This window comes from Triturus cristatus, chromosome 4_2 (assembly GCF_964204655.1).
Source record: "Triturus cristatus chromosome 4_2, aTriCri1.1, whole genome shotgun sequence".
In the NCBI taxonomy this organism is placed as follows: Eukaryota; Metazoa; Chordata; class Amphibia; order Caudata; family Salamandridae; genus Triturus; species Triturus cristatus.
Window position 1 is genome coordinate 700,659,927 of NC_140586.1, and position 20,181 is coordinate 700,680,107.

General features: G+C 46.3%; 1 protein-coding gene across 6 annotated transcripts in view; it reads right to left on the reverse strand.

Moving 5' to 3' along the window:
- Positions 1 to 19,286, reverse strand: part of TMEM61 (transmembrane protein 61) — a 42,489-nt gene extending 23,203 nt beyond the window's left edge. For 2 of the 6 annotated variants that reach the window (XM_085602529.1, XM_085602532.1), the window contains exon 1: positions 19,095 to 19,207. The gene's annotated coding sequence lies outside the window, so the exon portion shown is untranslated. Of the gene's footprint in view, positions 1 to 18,403; positions 18,789 to 19,094 lie in introns of those variants that run through there. The other 4 variants (XM_085602530.1, XM_085602528.1, XM_085602527.1 and 1 more) reach the window with 4 other exon arrangements.
- Between the last annotated feature and the right edge of the window lie 895 nt (positions 19,287 to 20,181).

The following is a 20,181-nucleotide window of genomic DNA, read 5'->3' on the forward strand; positions in this document are numbered from 1 at the left end:
CCTCCCACCAGCTCACACGGTCCATGTTAGTGCCTTGCTGCATATATCTTCATGTTCCCTTATTCCCTTCCTGTTTAAAGGTGCCGGATGTTGGCAATTATTGTATCTAGGCTCCAATCCAGTGCCATGTTTTTCCAATTTTCCTCATTCGACTGCCCAAATGAATACAGCCTGTTATAGAAGGAGAAACGCACCCCTCCTTCAGGAATCAAATACACACTTTGTTGTTTAAATATGTTATTAGGGAAAAAGATCTGGGTGAACACGAATGGGAAAGTACGGGAATGTTGTTTCCTCGAACTAAGAAGCTGTACAGTACTCCATGTTATTGTTAGTTTTGTTTTGTATATTTTATGTGGAAACTAACATAGTTAAACTGATGTTTAGATCTTGTTACTATTGCTGGTGCTTTTTGGTTTAGCTTTGCAAATGTTGCTTGTTTCAGACCTTCTGATCGGGAACAATACTTATGAAAGTGCCAACCAATTTGTTGTTGAAAGTGGCTCTGTATATACAGTTCTCAAAAAGGGACAGTGTGTACAGAGTCCACAGTCCCCAGAGGTTTGGCAGAGGCTAAAGTTAGATATAACCTTACTCTCTAAAGTGGTAGCTTGGTCGAGCAGTAAGGCAGTATCAGAGGACAGTGTAAAGCATTGGTTGTACCCACTCAGTCAGCAAATGGTCTCACACATTCAAGAACTGAACTCTAGGCCAATGGTTTTTGTATAAAAATATGTAGTTGTTTTATTTTAGAACCAACAATAGGTACCAAAATATACTTTCTCAGATTGAGAGGCTTTAGATAAATACTTTTCAATAGGCAAAAGACTTTGGGTGTAACAGATACAGTTGTTGCAATAGGCAACACAATTTCAAACACAATTATACATTGAGCTCAATGGGAATTTCTAGTCAAATGCAATAGATTACTTTTTGGATTACTTTTCTTACCGCAAGACTGGATCTTAGATTCAGTCCTGGGACAGTTCCTGTAAACAGTTGAGTAAAAGCGTTTTGGTTACAGTAGTGATTTTTAAGCAATATTTTGGTATTTTAAAAGTTGACAAACTTTTTCTCATAGAATCACCAATGTTATCCTATGGGAAGAATTTCACTTAGCAGGTACGTGGGGTTATTGTTACTTTTTCTAACTCAGTGTTGGATCCTGGATCCAGCACTGGGGCACCACCTGTAAACAGTTGAAAGAATGTGTTTTGGTTATACAGGCTATTTTTAACGAATATTTGTACGTTTGCAAAATCAACACTTAGAAACTTTTTCAGCAAAAACCAGACAATGTTATCCTATGAAAGGAAATTGAAGTTGCAGGTAAAGTATGTTTTCGTTACTTTTGTAATCCAGTGCTGGACTCCTAGGTTCAGCACTAGCATGGATTGCAATGGAGAAGCTCAAAAAGGAACAAAGGCTGCAAGCTCGGGGACGAAGATTCTTCAGGTGTGACCATCACTTTGAGGTGTAAGTTGGGTAGTTGGAGGATAGGTAGGCACCCAGGAGTTGGGCACAGGGGGCTGCAGGGTGCCGGGTGCAGGGGTGTCTTTTGGTGTCAGGAAATCTTGCCCTCGGCTGGTCGCGGTTGGAGGGGTCCCTGGTTCTGAGGCTGCAAGCGTCGTCAGGAACATCGAGGTGGGTCCTTGGGTGCTGGATTCGGGGTCACAGTCGCCGGGGGGACATCCTCGGGGTCTTTGTCCACTCCAGCACAGGCCAGGCTTGGCGGGTGCAGAGTGTGCAGGGTTCGCGGTTCCTGGCTGCTGCCAGGGGTCAGTTACTTGCTTTGAGCAGTACCACTGCTCGTGGGAGTCCCAGATGCTTAGAGTCACAAGGTAGCCAGGTCCTCCGGGGTTTGTAAGGTTGCTGCCCACGGGAGATGCCGGGATTTAGCCAGAGCAGGTTTGAGGTTCGACCAGCCGGTAGGGCTGGGGCCAAAGCAGTTGGTGTCTTCCTCTTGTTAGCAGCTGCACGGCAGGTCTTCTTGTTTCTTGATCTTCTTTGCTGTTTCCGAATCTGGATCCAAGGAAGGAAGGTTCAGGGTGCCCCTAAATACTAAATTTAGGGGCGTTACAGGTAGGTAAAGGGCAGGGACCACTGGGTCCCTGCCCTGGGGTGGGTACGCCCCCTATCCTGCCACTCTCCTGTGGGAGGGGGTCAGTGGCCTAGTCCTGATTGGGCAGGGCTCCCCATCTTCAAGATGGTGAGAGCCGGGAGATGTGCTTCACCTCGCCTCCCCCACCTGAGGGGTGGGGTTGGCACACCCCCTGTCCTTCCTTGGGGTTTCCGGCCAGTCTTCTCGTCAGAGTGGGGGTTTAGAACCGGTAGGGGCCAGTTGCTGAGTACAGCAAGTGGCCTGGAGAAGCTCACAAAGGCGGCATGCCTTTGAAGCTTCCCCTGCCCATCCTGGGGGAGGAGACCTAGCACCTCGCCCAGGATGTGCATTGTTGCAGGCCCAGGAAAGCGGATGGCTCTCTACCCAGGGGTCCAGCAACAGGTCTGCTGTGTGGCAGCCTAGGCAGCCCCTCAGACAAGACTTGGATTGTAGGTTAGGTTCAGGGGGCATCGCTAAGATGCCCTCTGTTGTGCATTGTACATTAAACCCTGCACTAGCATCAGTGCGGGTTTAATGTGCTGAGAAGTTTGATACCAAACTCCTCAGTCTTCAGTGGAGCCATCATGGTGCTGTGGAGTTCGTGTTGACGATCTCCCAGCACCATATACTCTTAAATGGCAGCACTCCACTTACAGTGCCCAGGAATGGACCTGGGTACTGTAGGGATATAGGGCTCATGCTCCTGTACGCACACCACTATCATAGGGCACCCAGCTAGAGGAGTGGCTGATGTATGTCAGGGCAGTGTGTGTTGTGGGCATGGCACACAGGTATGTGTGCCATGTCGACTCTCTGTTTTGTTCTATACGCAAACACTCAGCCTGCAAGGGCAGTGTGTTTCTGTCAGGGTACAGGGCCTCTAAGGGTGACACAATAAGTGCTGCAGCCCTTAGGGGCCTTCCCTGGTCACAAGGCCCTGGGTACCTAGTGAACCATTTACCAAGGGCTGACATGTGGCCAGGGTTTGCCAATTTGGGTTTAGGTTTCAGCACAGTTTCTAGGGAAGGAACATAGGCCCTGGGCACCTGATTGGCAGGAGCCCAGGGCACACTCAGTCAAAGTACATTCAGCAATTCAGCAAAAAGTGGGGGCATACCATGCAAGAAAGATGGCCTTTTCTCCCCCCCCCCCCCTCCAAACAAAAGGTGCTGAGACTAACCTTGCCCTATGGAGTGTTCATTGTCTAAGTGGAAGAACCTGGAAAGTGCATCTGCATTGGCATGGGCAGTCCCTGGTCTGTGTTCCACTTCAAAGTCCATTCCCTGTAGGGAGATGGACCACCTTAGTAGTTTTGGATTTTCCCCTTTCATCTGCATTAGCCATGTGAGAGGTCTGTGGTCAGTTGTAACCAGGAAGTGAGTACCAAACAAGTATTTCCTCAACTTCTTCAGGGACCAAACCGCAGCAAAGACCTACCTCTCAATGGCACTCCAACGCTCCTCTCTGGGGAGTAGCCTCCTGCTTATAAAAGCAACATTTATCTTGGCCTTCATCATTGGTCTGGGATAGGACCGCTCCTATCCCTGGCTCACAGGCATCAGTCTGCACTATGAACATCTTGGCATAATCTGGAGCTTTTAGAATTGTTGCTGAGCACATTGCTTCTTTCAGGGTGTCAAAAGCCTTTTGGCAACTAACTGTTCAGTTAACCTTCTTGGGCATCTTCTTGGAGGTGAGTTCAGTGAGGGGAGTCATAATGGACCCATATCCCTTCACAAACCTCCTATAGTACCCATTCAAGCCAAGGAATGCCCTGACTTGGGTCTGGGTTGTTGAAGCTACCCAGTCCAGGATGGCCAGGATCTTGGGTTGTAAAGGTTGTACCTGGCCTCCACCAACAAGGTGGCCCAAGTATACCACAGTGCCCTGCCCTATCTGGCATTTGGATGCCTTGACAGTGAGGCCTGCATTTTGCAGAGCCTCCAAAGCCTTCCCAAGGTGAATCAGGTGATCCTGCCAGGTGGAGCTAAAGACAGCAATATCTCCACTTGCCTGCTAAGTGAAATTCCTCCCATAGGATAACATCGGTGATTCTGTGAGAAAAAGTTTCTGTGTCAACTTCTAAAATACCAAAATATTGCTTAAAAATCACTACTGTAACCAAAACGCTTTTACTCAACTGTTTACAGGAAGTGTCCCAGGACTGTTACCAGTCTTGCGGTAAGAAAAGTAAACCAAAAAGTAATCTATTGCAGTTTACTAGAAATTCCCATTAAGCTCAATGTATAATTGTGTTTGAAATTGTGTTGCCTATTGCAACAACTGTATCTATTACATCCAAAGTCTATTGCCTATTGAAAAGTATTTATCTAAAGCCTCTCAATCTGAGAAAATATATTTTGATACCTATTGTTGGTTCTAACCTGATTGACAGGAACCCAGGGCACACTCAGTCAAAGTATATTCAGCAATTCAGCAAAAAGTGGGGGCATACCATGCAAGAAAGATGGCACTTTCTCACAGGAACGAGTTGGCTGTTGTGTATAAAAATTTTAATAAGAAGGAACCACAACAAATTCTAGTGAAATAATCATTATTACTGTCATCGCTGTCATCACTGTCTTCTATCCTCTATGGGATTAGAACCCTGTGATTGTTTGCTGTTACAAACTTGCCTTTCTCATTTCTTGTGTTCTTGTGCTGTATTTGAAACCATAGTGGGTGGCTGGTTTCGAGAGGTGGGCATTGTTTGTTAACAACTGTATGGAGTGTTATTTAACTCCCTGTGACTTATATTGAAAGAAACATTGGTAGTTGGTGCAGCATCTTTTACCCTGCCACCGTGCCCGTATATAGTAGACCAGAATCAAAACAGCCTTGCCTCCCTGGTCCAGCTTACCCTTGAGAAATTCAGTCACTTCCAGCAGAGCAGACTCCATACTGTAGTTAGCCCTGAAACTGGATTGGGATACATGAAGGAGCTTCTCATCTTCAATGTGTTTTTGGAGGGCCTTGTTTACATGCTTCTCTAATACTTTGGAGCGGGCCGGAAGGAGGGAGATTGGCCTGTAGTTGGCAGGGTCCGTCGGTTTGGCGTTAGCCTTTTTTATCAGTGGAGAAATCTTAGCATTCTTCCATAATTTTGGCATGTTGCCCGAGGAAAGGGAAGCATTAAAGAGCTGGTTTACCGTGAGGTTTATGGTGGGAGCTAATAGGCTGAGGATATCGGCTGCACATGGGTCGGTAGAACAGCCATACTTAATGCTTTGGATGAAGGTCAGTGACTCTTCAAGCTGAAACTCAGGGAAAGCTAGTAAAGATGGAGGATCCAAGAGGTGAAATTTGCCATTAGAACTAAGGTAGAAGATCAGTTCTTCCTCTGAGATGTTAGTGACGGCTTGTTGGATCACGGAGATCTTTTTGTAGAAGAATTGAGCTATTTGCTTAGACCATTCTTCCGTGCATGGCACTTCCTTTGAGACGGCTTTTGGGGCGGTAAAGGATTTAACTATGCAAAAATTTGCCTTACTCTTATTTTGTGCATTTTCTATCTTGGTTTGAAAGAAGTTTTTCTTGGCTGCCTTCACGAGAATGTAATGAGCTTTTAAGGTGTCTTTATACACCTTCCTGTTCTCAGGTAGATAGGATTCACGCCATTTCCATTCCATTTTTCTACAATTTCTTTTGCTAGATCTGTGGGAATCGTTAAACCATGGAGCTGGTGGGCCCGACCTCTTTGAGGAGCGGGAAACAACCGGTACTGCTGCACCAATGTTAGTTTGGTGCTATGAATCTATTGAGAGGGAGTCCGAGCCGGGGCAGCCAGACAGCTCTGGTGAGGAACGACCGAGGGCGTCTGCTAATATCGGGCTGGATATTTTATGGAACGTCCTGTAATTAGGAACCCTCTACCCTGCGTTAGCCCAAGGGGCTGTGGCAGACTTGGAAATGACGAATTTTAATAGGAGGTGGTCAGACCAGGTAATGGGAAGAGGTAGGCTTACTGATATGTCAAAGCTGTGAAAGATTTGGTCTAGGGTATGGCCCTTCTCATGGGTGGCCGAAGAAATAGATGGAAACATGTTGCAGGCCTGCAGCGCCTCCAACAAGGAAATTGTTTGAGGGTTTTTTCCATTGTCCATATGTATATTGAAATGTCCCAGAATAAGGCAGTTGTTGTATTTTAAGGCCAGGGAGTTGGTGATTGTCTTAAGCATAGTAATAAAATTTCCAATTGCACCGGGAGGTCTGTAAATCAGAAAAACAGCTATGCTATGATGGGTGGATAAGGTACAGTGGAAGCCTAAGGACTCTGCGCCCTCGATGTTTTCCATCGGGATGGGAGAGCAGTTTAGTTTTTGATTGCGGCGACACCGCCCCCCTTCCCACTCGGTCAGTCCCTCCTAAGGATTTTATAACCCGTAGGGATGGCCGAGGTGATAGTAGGGTTGGAGGCTTCAGTCAGCCAGGTATCAATGAGAAATAAAAGATCAGGCTGTTCGTCTAAAAGTAGGTCATAAATGTGTGGTTCATGCTTTTGCATAGAGCGACAATTTAAAAGGGTGGCCTTTAAGTACTCTGTTTCCTTATTGTTTTTACACTTATTGTTGCGTGGGAGGATCTTGAGTGTGAGTTTCCTGGGCTGGAGGAGAGACCAGTTGCACTTATTTCATCGAAAGTCTACCTCCAAGCTCGGATGAGCTGCTGTACACTGACAAAATGGTAGCAGCCGAAGGCTAAGCAGTTTTTCCCTATTGTGATATAGTGGAAGAAACTCACTGGAGGGGAACTGGACAGCATGGCTGACGCCGGATGCCTCCGGGTGTAGACGAGCATGTGGCACGCGTCCACTGCGCATGACCGTTTGTATCGGGAACATATAGGCTAATGCCTATGATGCAAACTGGATCGCTAACGCAGCGGAGGAAAGGGAAACTGCGTGGGCGGAAGTGAGGAGCCCGATAGTAGCCCCATCCCTCCGCACAATCGGCGTATCAGCCGGGGTGGACCAGGGCTGGAGGAAAAGCGAAATGCCAATTGAAGCAGCTAATGAGGTGTAGGCAAGAAGAATCAAGTAAAGTGCAAGTGCCCGTAGGAAGGAGAAATTGTTAAAAAGCACCGAGTAATTCAGCCACACATATACAATTTAAAAAGTATTAAAAACCTAGTAGCAGGGCAGGAAACACTAAATCCTACCGCTGTCAGCTGCGTGCGTCCGTTTAAGTCTGGAATATATAGGCTAATGCCTATGATGCAAACTGGATCGCTAACGCAGCTGAGGAAGCAGAAACTGCGTGGGAAACAAGGGCTCAAATTGGATCATAAATTCGAAGCTGTTCTGAACAGGGGCCCCCAAAATATGTTTGGTCCAGGGACCCAAAATCCTTCAGATGTCCCTGCTCCTCGTTACACCTCACCTTGGAAGGCGTATCTTTTTGGTGCATTCCCAGGTTAACCAGTGCTGGTAAATCTGGAAATGTGTAAAAAAATCCATGGGCATTGCATGGGAACACCCATGCACTGCCCATGGAACGTCTTCCTAGCGCAAAGTAAGGCAACGCAGCGAGTTGTGGTGCGCTGCACAGCTTTACTTGAGATTTATGAAGCCACTCAGGGCCACGCAAGGTAGCCTCACGTGGCTTCATAAATCTCATTTTTGAGTTGCGTCGCTCTTGCATCATGTTGCATAGTGCAAGAGTGATGCAACTGGGGTCATAAATATGCCCCCAAATGCTGTTATGAGGCCTATTAATGTGTTTGTCTGACCACAGTAACATGAATGGACGTCATTCAGGAGTCGCACTTGCAATCCTTGCCTCCCCTTTGCGACCCCTGGTGCCAACCGTGTGACCTCTGATGGCAGAGGAAGGCAAAGAGAAAGCAAAGGCAACCTGCAAGTATATCAATGCCTTCAAGTGTTTTTTAAAGGTGTGAAGGTGAGTTTATAAGAGAGCCAAGGAACACCTGAACATCTGGAGACATGTGGGCGCAGTAAGGCACTGGTGGCTCCTCTCCCACTCAGTAAGAGGATGAACTTTCTAATGTCTACGAGCCAACAACATGCCCGATGTGAAAATAAATACATTCTCTGCACGGAAGTGAAAAACAAAAAGCGGAGAGTGCTAAAGAAAGTTAGAAGAGAATGCCTTTAAAATAACAGGCCTATTTCCTGCCTGAGTACTTAGCATTTCTTCCTAACTTTTTAATGTTTAGATGATTTCAAATAGTTTTGTTTTTCTTTTCCACCTTTCTGTTTTCCCAAGTATGAGCTTCAGGACCAGTCCCATCCCAAGCTGGTCAATGCTTCACTGAATTTGAAGTACCTGAAACTCGGGTATTACAAACTAACCTATTTTTTAACCTCTTCTGTGCCCATGACGAGATGGTCTCGTCATGGAGCACAGTCGCGCTGTGCCCATGACGAGACTATCTCGTCATGACACCCACCCACTAGGGAATCGCCAGGCACAGGAGGGGGAAAAGGCCTGGCACCCAAAGGGTTAACTTAGATCCTAAGTGAGTTATGCTGAAACCTCAGGCAGATGGTGTACTTAGAAATGTACAGTTTTCAACAACTTCTGCTAATCATTTTGGAGATAAAGTTATTTTAAACGTTATCCTGTTTTAACCAATTGAACTGTTTCGGTGTGCCTCACATTATCATCTGTAAACTGATTCACTTAAGTTCACACCTTCTGCTGCACTACCTCCCTATAAAGTTGTAATTACATTAGGTTCAGCTTAGCCAATGATACTGGCCATGCGTGCTTTTAAATTCACCATTCCTCACACATACGCACAGGTATTCCTTGGTATTCCTTAAGAAAGAATACAGTCATCATAAATATGCATGGTGTACTTGGAAATTTCACTGTATTTCACAATGATTCCTGGATTTTCTGGAGATAGATAGACCTCTGGACTCTACTTTCATGATACTAGCATTACTCGGGACCATAGTCCTCTAAACCTATACTGAGTATGTGAGTGTAAGTATGTGTGTGTTTGTGAGAGTGTCTGTGTGCGTGTGTCTGCGTGTGTGTGTGCACGTGTGTCTGTGTGTGTGTGTGTGTATGAATAAAAGAAAACAAGATAAAGAATGTCTGACTTTCCTTCTACGGGTGTGTGGGCCTGTATGAAAGTAATGTCTAATTTTGACAGAAAAGGTAACAATGGTGGCTCCTCCGCTATGGCAGAGAAGCATCCCGCCCCCCCCCCCCCCCGCTCAGCTGCCTCAAAACAGCAGGAAAGGGAACCTAAAACGAGAATAAACATGTTTTTATTATCGTTTTATTTTTCCTTTCATGCCTAGTCTTTAGGGACAGGGCCATGGGGGATGGCAGGCTGCAGGGCGAGTGGTGGCTCTGTTGTCAGTGCGCATTGCGGTTTGGCCGGTAGTCTTAGGCCGGCCAAACCTTCATGCGCACTGAAGCTGTCTCCAATGCGAGCTGCATTACCAGTTTGGAGACAGCAGGCACAGGCTTCCAGTCTAACTGGGAGTACAAATTTATGGTGCTCAGGCCAATCCTGATGCTGCTTTCATGATGCCACCAGCAGCATGAGAGCTGTGTCAGGATTGGCCGCAGTGGAGTCTGGGAGCCTGTGCCTTCGGAGGAAAGGATATGAAGAGCGCAACGCAGCCAGCTGCTGGTAAGTATTCTCTTGTATTTTTTTATTCTGTCGTCCCCCCACCCTGCCACTCTACTAGTAGGTAACGTGAATGGGTTAGGAACATGTTTATGACTCTGTGTGTTAAGAATGCATGCATATTAGATCTGCGTCTGACTTTTGTGTCTCTTCTTGTACTAGGAATGTATGTTTGGCTGTTCTGAGTGTGTAACAAATGTGTGCTTGTTTGGAAAGTGTGCGCTGCTGTGAGTCTTCAAAAGGTGTGTCTAGACCTGTGTGTCTAGTAGTCTGTTTAAGGTCTATACATCAGACTGTGTTACATCTGTCTGTGTTTTAGGAATGTGTGTCTGGCTGCGCCTATGTTAGGAACCTGCTTTGGTGTGTTACATGTGTTGTAGCAGGAAGGTGTGTCTGATTGTGTGTGTAAAGAATAGCGGCTGTAACCTTGGTCGGAACACACGTGTGGGTTATGTGTAGAGTTTTGAGAAGTGACAAAGTGTTCAAGGTGAGTGGAGTCTAGCTATAAAGATAAAGTAATGACCAGGACATGCACATAGTTGCCACCAACCACTAAGTAATTCTCAGGTTGTCCCAAGATTATTTTGTTGCTATTGGTCACGATGCCAGGACTTTCACTTTGGCCACAGGACGGGTATGAAGGACACTAAAGCATTCCCTTGCCCATTGCCAAAGAGGAGGCTCTGGATTAAATAGCTGTTGATGTTCCACTCTTTCTTCCCCATTGTATCTCTAAAGAAGGGCTAGTGATTAATTGCACACGAAGCCGGCATTAATGTACTCATCCATGTGTCCTTCTTTCCCCCATAACCAAGCCCATTTACGCAAATGTGCATGTGTGTGTGCGCTCCTGCGTGCAAGTCTTCATTTGTTAATCTTTGTGCATGGGGGCACATGCAGGTCTACAAGCAAGGATACCTGTAAATGTATTGGTCGGTATGTGATAGTATATGTAAGAATGTTGGCCTATGTATGCATAGATGTTTGTATGTGTTCAGCTCTTAGTGTATGCATTATTGTAGGGTCGATGTGAATATATACATGATGGATGTAGTGTGTCTCTCTCAGCATGCACTATTCAGAAGCCAACCTTATTGGCTTTGTCAATGCTTGTTCATTAATGGCATCTCTTATCTGCCTACAGAGTTCATCCAGGGCATTTGACCGTAAGGGGCAGCCTTCAGAGTCACTGGCTGCCATGTGAACAAATGAACAGAGGGGAGTGTTTAGCACACACATGCTCCTGGGCAACCAGGAAGTAGTTAATACTCCTGATAGACATTGAAACAGTAGCCATGGCGGGTACATTACCTAACAGCAACGACAGAACAACAGAAGGACACCTATTATTATTTATGTCAGGCTGTGGTATGTATCATTGTTTCCTTGTTGCCTATTGGTTGGGCGCGGTCTTGGGGGGGCTTGTATTTCTCTGCTGATAAAGTAAGTGATTCGAAGTGGCCAATGTTGATGGCATTCATCAATGTATTCATTCAATGAATGGACTGAGTGCGGCTTCACCGACTCGTCTGTAGCCGCTCTGGGCGGCCCGTTTTGATCCAGATCCGAGCCGGGCTGGCCTGCAGGCGAGGGGCCTGCTTTCGGGGTAGGGTGTGTTACAACGACTCTATGGGGCCGGTTTTGATTTCCATTTCGTCCCTGTAGCAAGCACCGTCCCAGTATGGCCTCGCACGGTCCTCGCGCCCCCCAAGCTAAGGGCAATGAGTGCCCGACAGCGGTCACGCGGCGCAATGCCTGCGGCGCTCGCCTTTGCCCTGGACGCCGCCTGCACGGCTCCGAGGATGCTCTCGGAGGCTTCCATTCATGCTTCGAACAATGGACTCCGCCCAGCAGCACAAGCAGCACCAGCAGGTCCCCGAGGCGCGCAGAAACAATGCTCCCGGAGACAGCACGTTGTAATTTACCGCCTTCTGAGTGACTAGCCCTGGAGCGCGCAGTAGGAGGGAACAAGGAGGTTCACACTTGCAGAACAGCGCCCCTCCAAATGTACATAGGTGATGACATAATCTAGCGAGAAGGTACAATTAGGGTTGATCTGACCTATATGGCAACCAGTAAGTGCCCGACGAACTAGTCTGGCAGGTCACTGGGTGGGTTCGTTTTTTAGCTCTTTATTTGCCTGTTTCATGGTCTGATAGACTGTTTTTTTCTGTTGATTTCTCTGATATTAGCACAAATATTTCCTGCAGCAGGCACAAATCCATAGTCTTCTATACTTTGCAAAACACCTTTCTAGGTTTAAAACCTGCCCTGATTTGCAAATGTGGGGCACTTTTTCTGCTACTTGATTCACTAATGGGGGGCATTTTTTATTTGATGCCCGGGGCCTGTTTCTGTACCAGTCTGACCCCGGGTACAACAACAGAAAACGCCAATTTAGGAGAAAAATGTATTCACTCTTAGCACTGAGCTTTGGTTAGAGAACTAATGGGAGGTTGGGACCGTTGCAGGAAATGCAAGGGATCTTGCTAGATCCCGGATCCAGCTGCTTTTATTGAGCCGGATCAAGGATCTGGGCTGGCCGCAGTGAAATATGCTAGAATTTACCTTGGTGTAATTTGCCAACAACCGGGTCCACTTCAGCAGCGCCCACTTCCATTCAGAGCAGCAACTTACAGGCAGTGAGGGGTCTTTGTTATGTTCACTTACAGCTGGGCCCAAAACAAAGGCCATTTCTAACGCCCTCTGTTTTTGGCCCTCTTAAACCTTCTTTTTTGGAGTACAACCTGGCTGGGAGCTATCTGGAGTTCAACACCTAGTTGTCAGTGCAATGAAAGGAAACAAAGACACTGAGCTTGATATCAATTTAAGTTCTTAAGAAAAACTATGGTTTGGAGGCAGGTTTTTGGTTTGTTTACCCCATGTATATAAGACATAGGCATTCACTGTAAGAATGTCAGGGGTATCTGTATGTATGAGTAAATACCACGATAACAATTTAAATAGCGCTTAGTATTTTCTTTTATACGCTACTCATTCCAGTGTGGTGCTGGGGCACTATACATCAGCCTCACACATTATATAGAGACAATATAGCATACAAATGTGTAAATAAATGTACAGGAAATTGTGCATAAAGAAATGAGAGTTACACAGTATAGGGATCACATAATGTCTTTACTGGACGCCATTATCTGTTAAGAGTCCAAGGTCGGGAGAGACACAAAGTCTGGATTTAAACGTAACGCAGTGGTTAGGGTTCTCTGTACTAATAAGACTTTACACCTACCCAATGGAACCCTTTTTAGCAGCCTCAAAATAATGACTGAATGAGAAAAAAAGCAATAAGGTTCTAAACCCATGCCTGGCGTGTTGCATGCAACTCCTTAATACTGATTCAAAACTCACTCTGCTCTGCAAGAAGGACTGCAGTTCATGGAAGCGAGTTAAAAAAGCATCTGTGTGAAAAGCGGTAGCCCACTCACCTATATACATAAAACAAAATTGATAATCCTCATGTTAAATGATGAGTTTCGCAGTAGGCCCATTAACCTGCTACTCTACTTTAGGAGTCGAAACAGCGACTAGACAAACACATATCTGTCCAGCAAGTGCATTTAGAACCAGAGTTAGGTTACCATTACTATTATCCTCTTAAAATTGAGTGGCACACAAAGATTTCTGCAGCAGGTGCCTAAACTCTGTAAAATATTTTAAAATACAGCCTCTTTGTGACCAATTAAATAGGCCACAACAGAATGACTGTCACTTTTCTCCTTGTTGCCAATTTCTTTGCATCAGTTTTAAAAATATACATTTATAAGTTGACTGTTATACTCTGCTTTTCGTAACTCCACCCCATGTGACTCCACCCCCTTTCTTTTGCCACCCCCCCGAACCCGCAATTTATTGGTTCCCATAGTAATTTTTTCCCATTTCCAGCACTGGTTGGGATCAAGGAAGCTCAACACTAGTTGGCCCTGTGTCGTGAGTTTCCAGATGTGCAGGCCAATCCCTGCCTTTGGGATTGAAATTTGAAGAACTTTCAATGAGTCAGGTGGTGCATGCCTAGTTCTTGCTGGGTGTCTTATGCATGCATACGTTTTAGTGCAGCCTCCACGCCTCACATACACACAAGCCCGCCAAATTTAGCACAGCCATGATACAGATAGAGCTATGCTGGTAGAAGAGTAACTCTCCGCGTTCCAAAACTGTGATCCTTGCGTTTACTACTGGGAATGTGAAAACGTGTTTTTTAATATTTTTTATTTTTTTAGTTTTATATCGCGCGAGCTAGACCCGAAGACATCGGGTATCAGAGCGCTTTACATGAGCACCAGTTTCCCGGTTCCCCAGCTTCGAGGTCGACCGGTCTAGCCACAAGTCTACATTATCACTGGTCCATACCAACTATTGTGACTTTATGCCCAGTTGATCAGCCACACCATCTGAAGTATGTTCAATGCATTCCTTCTTCTACCTCGCCGCCAAGTCCTGGAATGACCTCCCCCTTCAACTATGCATCTGTCCTTCACTGGAAGAATTCGGAAGGAGGCTAAAGACATGGCTCCTTGACCAAGGACATCAGGACCTAGAGCCCCCCCTGGGGTGATAAGTTGCGCTCTACGAGAACCCTTTGATTGAGTGTTCAATGCATTAGTGTTGGCACACACAACAAATGAGTCTCTGGAGTTTCTCATGGTTATTTTGAAAATGCCTTCAGCAACTTAAATTGGGGCAGCCTCTTCACCGTTCTTGTTATATAAACTTTAATGCCAGGTTTGTTTTGTGGCTGCCTCTCCTGTATCACAGGCCAAAAGCATGAGTGTGGACAAGTGATAGGTGCTCATCGTTCTTTTCAATTGGTAGAGACACCCATCACGGATGTCCCTTCTCATCACTAATTTTTGTGTTTACTATAGAGCCATCAGCAGAAACTATCTGAGAGGCTGTTAATATAACAGGTTTCTAGGAGGTCCTATTTTAGTCATTATACAGAGATGATCTCCTAATATACACCCTCAAACCAGTTAGTTCAGGATCAAAAGTCGAATTGATCTAGAACAAATGTGAGACCAATGTGTGACTGAGAATAAAAGGCACCAAGGCAAGTGAGGCAGGGGTGAGTCCTTGCCCCCTTTTTATTTGAGCTGTATGCCAATGCTGTAGAGTTCGCTTTGGTAGGGTCCACTCAAGACGTTCCCTACATTAATTCCCTCCAAGTACCGATACTCTTATATGCGGATGACACGGTGATTTTGGCACGCACTGGTAACGTGTTGCATAGACTCGTAACTGAGTATGTGAAATTTATGAGTAACTTGGACCTGAAAATTAATTATTCTAAGTCCTTTGTCCTTGTTGCAGGTCCATAACAGCGGAAACCTCCATACATTTGTACCGAAGAGGGTAAATTAGGTGTTGTGGACTCTTTTAACTATCTAGGCATCATGTTCGACCGAGACAGTAACTGGCGGAGTATGGTCTCAAACAGGGGTTTATTGTTGGGAACAAATATGGGGGCTCTCCTCAAATTTGAGAAAACAATTGGGACTAAACCTATTGAGGTGGTAAAGAAAGTCTATGAAGCAAAAGCTGTCTCTGCCGCCACCTATGGGGCAGCTGTTTGGGGCATCTCAGATCCTTCTAAATTGCAGCGAAGATGCTTTTTTGAAGAACTTAGCTTCTTTGCCCCAGTCGTGTTCTAACTTTAATTGTCACACGGAACTAAGAGCCCCCTATATTAGCGACAAAATCTGCATTGCACCCATTCTGATGAGGCGTTCGGTGTGGCGTAAGGAGACTCTTTCATTGACCAGGGACATCATAAATGATGTTTTGAAACTAGAAGGTGTGAACAATGTCAGTTGATTAAAATATGTTGAATCCAACCTTAAGATGGTTGGACAATACCACCTTTATGAGGATCCAATGACGTGTTTATCTATATCCAAGAAAGACTTAAAAACCCAGTTTTTGATCGAGTTACAGGCAAGGAGGCAGGACACTAGTCTGAAAATGTCGACAGTCAGAGCATATTGTGCTGTCCCAAGTCTAATATTGACTAATGTAAATCTAACTTATCTAATATTTGTTTCAAATTTGCAGCATATATACATCTTAATTAGGTTTCATTTAAATTGTATTCCCCTGATGCTAGGTCTCCCTTTTAGAATCTATGCGATTTCTGAACTGTCACCTTGTCCTTGTGACAATAGATCTATCCAGAATGATCTTCACTTCCTGTTTTTTTGCAAATTCTATGTTCAAGAAAGGAAAAGATTTATAGTTCCCCTTATTCGCAAAATGAATTTTAAACAGTGTTGTGTGGCTTTGTATTATCTACAGTTATTGTCTGATCCTTTTATATGTTGTGCTTTGGCTTCATTCTTTTGATCTGCTTTGAGGAAAAGAAGATCATATTCCCAACTTGATTTTTAAATTTTAATCTAATTAATTGAACTATGTATTAACTTTGTGCATATTCATGATGTATTGCTCATTTTAAAACACATATAATCTTTTTTATCTAAATTATTTTTTTGTAATACATCTGTGTGATCATATGTAACTTTAAATTATAATATCAATGAAAATTGTTGTTTTTATAGAATACTTTTTATGCCCATCATTGTGTTGGCGAAATAAAGTTGTCTTGACTGACAGACTGACAAAAAGTGTCATTTCAGTGCGGAGAACACAAGGTGCCTGACTGGACATCGCAATCAGAACTGCCGATGGACCTAGAGGGATTTGCTACCAAGGGAAATGAATACCCAAACCTGAGGCTCAGGTGTGTGCTGGTAGTGTTACACCAACGCTGGATAGGCCGCGTTGGCTGTACCTACTTGTCAAAAGAATCTAAGAAATGAAGAATCTTTCTCCGTACACAAGAAACCAGTGAAAGAACTCTTATTGAACATTGAAGTTTCACCGTATAAATTGTATTGCTTCTCATCTTTCTGTCTAAACTTCTTTAGATATCTTGAGCTTCGTCGTGCATTGAGCGTATTTGCAATGGCCTATGATAGAATCCTTTATAGAATTTAATCATCTGGATCAAATCTAACCTTATCCCAGTCACCAGATAAAATGATCTGTGGAGCCTATAGAACTATGGAAATAAACATGCCGGACACATTCCCCCTGCTGGGGATAACATGGGAGAGGGACATAGGTTGCCTTGAGGAAGCAGAGCGGCAATCAGCCCAAATGACCCCAAAGGGCAGGCTTCACTCATACAATTTTACTATCTGTACGTGCATTTATCTCGCGACACATGGCCTATGGCAACTCTGAAGGACTCTTGCCCAGCATATCTAAGATGTCAGACGGAAGAAAGGGATGGGGCATTCTGGGTGCTGTTGAGACGATGCTGCATGATAGTTCTGGTCAGTGGCGTAACCTTCGCCCCCCACAGTCCCAGGGGAGCCCCTCCTGCACTGTGCATGGGTGGTGGGTCCCTTGCCTGAGAGCTCCTGACTGGGGGTGAGGGACCCTACTCCATGTGCTTTACAGGGGGGAGGTGCTCAAGTTTCAATACGCTACTTGTTCTGTTCCCCTACATAGCACTGCTATGACCTTAACATCAGCAGACAGATGCAGGCTTTTGTGGGCTCAGGCCTAGCAGCAGGACCGGACTGCCGGTCTCTAGGCCAGGGCTCCAATTAATGAAGAAAATAGCTACAAAACGTGTGCCATGTTTGCAAGTAGGGGCAGAGGTGAAGTTGCAAAGACAGCTGTGGATGTGGTTTGCCAGGTGTGGGAGACTGCACGGGCTGGGCTTGCTGCTGTCAATTCTTGTTTTGATATCAGGGACATCAACAGTAAAAAACAGCCCAGCAGTCCATTAATCAGGCCCACAAACAGTCAAAAAGAAGACCGCCTACCCCCAGCCTGGTCAGAGGAGCCCGTCGGGCACTGCCTGGTTGCCCTTGAGGGCAGTCCGGCCAGTAGAGAGGCTGCCAAAGCACAGATGCGGGGAGCGCCCGAGGCGTGAGCCAGGGAAGGAGGGATACAGGGCACAGGCTAGATCGATGGCGGACCGGAGAAGCCGCTTTACGAGGCTCGAAATATAGGGGGAGCACGGGTGTTTACAAGGGGGGCCTGCGGTAAGAACTCCACTTTGCAAATATGGTTTCATCGTTTGATCTTCCATGCATCTCTTTTTCCATGCATCAGCTTTATCTTTGCTGTGGTGGAATATCCAATAACGTGGTTAGAAAACCACAAAAGGGTGTTGAAAAACTGCCTTCATGTACAAACAAATGACTATTAAATATTGTATTTAAAAGATTGTGATATTCGGGGAGATGAGACAGTTCCCAGTCCTCGGCGCCCAGCTATCCAGCCCCTGCTCTTTTCCACTGGGGGCCAAAACATGTGTATGGCTAAGTGGCTCGTGTTTTAGAACACCAATTCAAAGAGAAGCTATCACAAGCCCCCCGCCCCCACCTCCACCCCCGCGTCCAGTCGGTTCAGTTCAGACAGCCGCTGCATCCCCGCGGTGGGGCAGGTCAGCCTCTGGTGCAGAGCTATCTATCAATCGTGCAGCAGGTGCAGTGGCACCGGGGCACGGGAACGAGAGGGTTCTCTGCACCTCAATAATGGCGATATCTTACTAACGTACATGAGGACGGGAAGCACTTACCTTGTTTGCCGGGGTCATGGCACACTCTTGCTACCCTGCTGGTCAGCCCGCACGCACGATCGGTAACATCTGGGTGCACTTACCTCTCCGGTGCGACGAGTGCAGACGGCAGAGTCTGCAGTTCGCGTCTTCTTGCTCTTTGCACTGCTGTGGTCTGTCCGACAGCTTCAGAATCCCAGATATCTCTAATCTCTTAACCCATGCACGTCCGTGCTTTTGTAATTCCAGAATTTTTCTGAACAGTTACCGGTCCCAGATACTCAATCCGTGTAGTTTATGGTTGGAGTGTTGGAGTGAGTGCTTGTAGTCATCCCTGTGGGGTGATGGAACAAGGGTGGAGTTTGGTGCCCGTACACACGCACGCACCCACCCCCGTGATGTAAACGTTCCAGCACATGGGTTGCGGTACCGACGGCGAGTCCCTACCTTCGGGTACTTTCCCAATTTGCAATCACTACGTGCCCCGGTAGTGTGGCGGCGGCTGCTTGAAAACGGCGTTTACTCTTCAATGTTCTCCCCCCTCACAGACACACACGCCTCAGACCCTCCCACCCGGCAGCTGTACTTCTCCATGCACATAATGTCCCCCCCCCCACACTGCTGCACACCAGTCTCCATGCACAGACATGTATGCCCATCCGCCCCGCCCGCCTTCACCTGACCCGAGCAGCCCCCTCACAGCCCACGCGACCCCCTCACAACCCACGCAGCCCCCTCACAGCCACGCAGCCCCCTCACAGCCCTCACAGCCCACGCAGCCCCCTCACAGCCCACCGCTTGCCGTTAGGAAAACATTTTTGCCACCGGGGAAGAAAGTGAGGCAAAGGAAAGCGCACCCACCTCGGAGCGGCGCGCAGCGGCCTCTCTGCAGCACACAATGCTGCTTCATGAAACTTGGCAGGCAGAGCAGTCCTCGCTTGGGGAGGGCTGAGGTCCGTCCCTGTCCAGCCCTCCCTCACCACACCCCTTGAAGTGTACTGCATGTAACTGATAGCACTGGTAGCACCTCCTCTGTCCTTCCATGGGGCTGGAAGGGGCTTTCCTCGCGTCTAATACAACCCTAGTCTGCCGGGAACTTTAGCAGAATACAATGCACACAGCCTCGCTGTTCAACCTCGTCTAACCAGCCGACCGCGGGTACCGATACACACAGTACAGCATTACCAGGGTACCCAGGAAATGCGCGGCGATTGAGGACCAAATTATATGGGTGGAACACTAAATTATGTGGCAAAAAGGGAAGTTATGTGGCATAATGTGATATATTCCCTGGCAGCCTTATTTTGTCGTTTTGTCATTTTAAATCAATAGTGCCTTGGCAACATTTTTACCTCTTTAGCACTGTTTAACACCTGAATACAGAAAGCAGGGAATGAAAGGTGACAGATTCACCTTTGCAAATGGTTTGCCACTTAATCCAGTGTTGGAGTGACTTTTCAAGCAGCGTCGCAGACTGGCACTGCCGGATGGGCCATCTTCAGTGGGCCATTGTGTGGGCTGGTGCTGTCTTAGTTCCAGAACCAGAAACAAATGGCCTGCCCATTGTTCTTATCAAGCTTGTCCATCTGGCAGTGCCAGGCTGCCCACAGGGCCAGTCCAAGACTGCACTTCTCCCTTTTATCAACTTTTTGATACATTAGATCTAATAATACATTTATTTCGTGAAGTCTGCAAATTACCAACAGGTCGTGGATTATGTGGCAATTGAGGTAAAACCATATCATGCAAAAAACACAGCGACTGCAAAATTATACTGACTTTGGTCACGAACAAATACCAACTTGTACCTTCCTTCACTACCAAATCAGGAAGCATTATCCGCAGAACGCAGGCCAACCAGTAATCACAGAACCATGTGTAA